Here is a 4,925-nt window from a genome sequence, read left to right on the forward strand (position 1 = left end):
ATCCCTCCCTCCTCAACAAAAGGTAGGCTACTCACCGAAGTCAAGTAGGGAAAATGTGACACCTGGTGGCAGGGCCGGCCCGCTCATTAGGCAGGAGGCGTCTGCCTACCTATCACGGTAGATTGACGAGTGCGGCATTTTCTGAGCTACTGTCCAAGGCGCACCTCCAACACAAAACCTCACATAATATGCCCCAAAACAACGACAATTTCTCTCTCAACCATTGGCATATGGGCTTTTTAGGTGACTGCTGATGCCGCCCTGTGATAAGCTTTGTCAAAGGCAGGGATGCAAGATATTTATCTTGTCCATTCCCAGCGCGCCTCTCCAGGGTGCTGTTGGAGAGATGAATCGGAGCGGCACTCCACCAACATTCTGTAAAAAAAAAATCCTCCAAAATAAATAATGTAGTAGAAATAGTGTGTGCCCTTTCTGTAGCATACACGCTGGATATAAAATGTATGACAGTGATGATACGTTTTACACTTAATGAGATGGAACGTTTTTACATCGTGCATGTTTCTCCGATCAAATAGCCTCACCTAAATGACGCCCAATCAAATAAAAATGCGTTGTCATGTTAACAAACCAAATATCCTAAAAATAGGACAGGTCAAAGTAAAGTGGACAATATATAATAGATAATCAGGCTACAACTGCTAGCCAGGAGCTTAATCCGGTAGGCTAAATTGTCATGATCAGTGTTTCAAGTTTGTATCCTGATCATAATGAAAAAATAAAATACTTCTGCATTTCCCGCTGTGTAATGCATTGCAAATAGGCTCAGGATAACTCCTGATAAAGTTGGGTAGCTGATATTCTGAGTTTAAATAGACAAATGTATTCATTACAGAAATCAGAACTAATAAAGCCAATGCAATAGCAAGTGTTAAAAGCAGTGGGCCCACCACATTTATTTATTTAACTAGGCATGTCAGTAAAGAACCAATTCTTATTTACAATGATGGCCTACCCCAGACTACACTGGGCGCTGCTCTATGGGACTCCCAATCACAGCCAGATGTGATACAGCATGGAATCAAACCAGGGACTGTAGTGATGCCTCTTGCACTGAGATGCAGTGCCTTAGACTGCTGAGCGACTCGGAAGCCCACATGGATGGGCATTCATAAAATAACATTTCAGGTGACACTGTAGGCAATACTTCAGTAAGCACGGGACGACACCGATGCCTTTTGGACATGTTTTTTGGTGCAGATGTCTATGTTTGTTCAGATTTTGACTGGTCTGGACCAGCCTTGATTTGGCCAAAACATAGATGTCTAGAAATGTAGTTTCAACTTTAATTCAGAGCCTAAAATGAACCTGATTTCAACGTCTGGAAAATATGTATTTTAGATGTCTTTTCAACATCGTTTTGCTTACTGGGACTTCTAGTAGGGGCAGCATTATTTTGTCTAACCTAGGGTGGCAGAATGGCCAGGTCCTGCCTGGTGACATTATGCAACATCTTTCTGACTCTGTGCAGGTAAAGAACCACTAAAGAGTAGGCCTAGGCTACCATAAGTACAGCAAAGTCATTACAGTATAATACAACTGCTGATTACTACTTCAACAACTTCAATTAATGGTTTCCCAAGTTTAGTTATTAAGCCAGCAATAATTCTCAAAACACAACATATGTGTCATATGCAGCCAACATTTTAATGCGTCTTCGAAGTTGTAGGCTACAGTTGCTGACTATAGCTAAACAGAACATTTGCCTCTTGGGAGTGCTTTGAGCCAAAACTTGTCCCCAAAACAGACAGAAATATTGTCCAGATATGACCTCATTGAATAGAAAGGGGCACACCTTCCCACACCTATGAGCAAAAGCATATTGTTTTCTTAAATGTAAGGATTTGTGTGTTTTTATGAGATAAAAAAAAACAATGAATATTATAACCATACAGCATCCAAGCCAAATTTTGACATAAGTAAATACAGTAATGTCATGTTGTTCGTAATAATGGTCGGACCATCCGCTTCGGCACGGTATGAGTTCCACATACTTTAATATTAGTGAAACTTAACAACAACAACAAAAAAACAATAAATGAACAAACAGTGACTACTGAGGTGCTATTTGCACTAACTCCAAACATAAACAATATCCCATAACCCACAGGTGGGAAAAATGCTACTTAAGTGTGATCCCCAATTAGAGACATAGCCTCTAATTGGGAATCATACCAAAACCCCAACATAGAAAAAAACAACCTAGAACCCCACGTAGAATATATAAACTAGACTAACCCCCCAGTCACGCTCTGACCTACTCCACCATAGAAAATAAAGGCTCTCTATGGTCAGGACGTGACAAGAAAATACACTTCCATAGTGTATCTAAAGGAAGGTCCTTGGGGAATTCCATGCCAGCGTAGCCCGAATATATATTTTTATATCTCAGATTGTTCTCTCAATTCTCAATTAGAAAAACTTCATTAGGAGGAAGGATGTTTGACATGCTTTTTACCTTTGTATCACAAACCATTTTTGAGAAAATCATGATAAACTCTGACCCTCAACATTCCCTGTTCACCAATGACTGCATGGCTGCTCATGACTTTAACACCATCATTAAGTTTGCTGACAACACAACGGTTATAGGCCTGATCACTGACGACGATGAGGCAGCCTATAAGGAGGATGTCAGTGACCTGGCAGTGTGGTGCCAGGACAACAACCTCTCCTTCAACGTCAGCAAGACAACGGAGTTGATCGTAGACTATAGAAAACAGAGGGGCGAGCACGCCCCCATCCACATTGATGCGGATGTAGTGAAGCGGATTGAGAGCTTTAAGTGGGGGTTCACATCAAAAGCGGCGCACCAAGTATGGAACCAGCAGGACCCTGAACAGCTTCTACCCCCAAGCCATAAGACTGCTAAATAGTTAACCAGAAAGCTACCCGGACTATCTGCATTGACTCTTTTTGCACTAACTCTTTTGGCTCATCACATACACTGCTGCTTCTGTTTATTATCTATCCTGTTGCCTAGTCACTTTACCCCTACCTATATCTACATACAGTATCCACCTCAATTACAGTGGCAAGAAAAAGTATGTGAACCCTTCGAATTGTCATAAAATTTAATCTGATCTTCATCTAAGTCACAACAACAGACAAACAGTGTGCTTAAACTAATTATTGTATTTTTCTTGTTTATATTGAATATGTCATTTAAACATTCACACTGTAAGTTGGAAAAAGTATGTGAACCCCTAGGCTAATGACTTTTCCAAAAGCTAATTGGAGTCAGGAGTCAGGTAACCTGGAGTCCAATCAATGCGATGAGATTGGAGATGTTGGTTAGTCCTGCCTTGCCCTATAAAAAAACTAAGATTAAGAATGGTTGACTTGCATAAAGCTGGAAAGGGTTATAAAAGTATCTCTAAAAGCCTTGATGTTCATCAGTCCATGGTAAGACAAATTGCCTAAAAATGGAGAAAGTTCAGCACTGTTGCTATTCTCCTTAGGAGTGGCCGTCCTGCAAAGATGACTGCAAGAGCACAGCACAGAAGGCTCAATGAGGTTAAGAAGAATCCTAGGGTGTCAGCTAAAGACTTACAGAAATCTCTGGAACATACTAACATCTTCGTTGACGAGTCTACAATACGTAAAACACTAAATAAGAGTGGTGTTCATGGGAGGACAACACGGAAGAAGCCACTGGTGTCCAAAAGAAACATTGCTGCACGTCTGAAGTTTGAAAAAGTGCACCTGGATGTTCCACAGCGCTACTGGCAAAATATTCTGTGGACAGATGAACCTACAGTTTTTTATTTAACTAACCAGGCAAGTCAGTTAAGAACAAATTCTTATTTATAATGACAGCCTAGGAACAGTGGGTTAAGTGCCTTGTTTAGGGGCAGAACGACAGATTTTTACCTTGTCAGCTCGGGGATTCAATCTAGCAACCTTTCAGTTACTGGCCCAACACTCTAACCACTAGGCAACCTGTCACCCCAGTTGAGTTGTTTGGAAGGAACACACACCACTGTGTGGAGAAAAAAAACCACACAGCACACCAACATCAACCTCATCCCAACTGTAAAGTATGGTGGAGGGAGCATCATGGTTTGGGGCTGCTTTTCTGCCTCAGGGTCTGGACAGCTTGCTATCATCGACAGAAAAATGCATTCCCAAGTTTATCAAGCTATTTTGCAGGAGAATGTTAGGCTGTCTGTCTGCCAATTGAAGCTCAACAGAAGTTGGGTGATGCAAGAGGACAATGACCCAAAACACAGAAGTAAATCAACAACAGAATGGCTTCAACAAAAGAAATTACGCCTTCTCGAGTGGCCCAGTCAGTGTCCTGACCTCAACCCGATTCAGATGCTGTGGCATGACCTCAAGAGAGCGGTTCACACCAGACATCCCAATAATATTACTGAACTGAAACAGGTTTGTAAATGGTCCAAAATTCCTCCTGACCGTTGTGCAAGTCTGATCCGCAACTACATAAAATGTTTAATTGAGGTTATTGCTGCCAAAGGATGGTCAACCAGTTATTTAATCAAGGGTTCACATACTTTTCCCCCCAGTACTGTGAATGTTTACATGGCGTGTTCAATAAAGACATGAAAACGTATAATTGTTTGTGTTATTAGTTTAAGCAGACTGTTGTGGCCTAGATGAAGGTCAGATCAACATTTTATGATCAATTTATGCAGAAATCCAGGTATTTCCAAAGAGTTCACATACTTTTTCTTGCCACTGTACCTTGTACTCCTGCACATCGACTCGGTACAGGTACCATGCATATATAGCCAAGTTAACATTACTCATTCTGTATTTATTCCATATTTTCTATGAGTTCTCTTTTTTTCTCTGTGCATTGTTGGGAAGGCCGCACAAGTTAGCATCTCACTGTTAGTCTACACCTGTTGTTTATGAAGCCTGTAACAAATAAAAATGTATTT

The sequence above is a fragment of the Oncorhynchus gorbuscha genome, linkage group LG09 (genome assembly GCF_021184085.1).
Source record: "Oncorhynchus gorbuscha isolate QuinsamMale2020 ecotype Even-year linkage group LG09, OgorEven_v1.0, whole genome shotgun sequence".
NCBI classification, from domain to species: domain Eukaryota; kingdom Metazoa; phylum Chordata; class Actinopteri; order Salmoniformes; family Salmonidae; genus Oncorhynchus; species Oncorhynchus gorbuscha.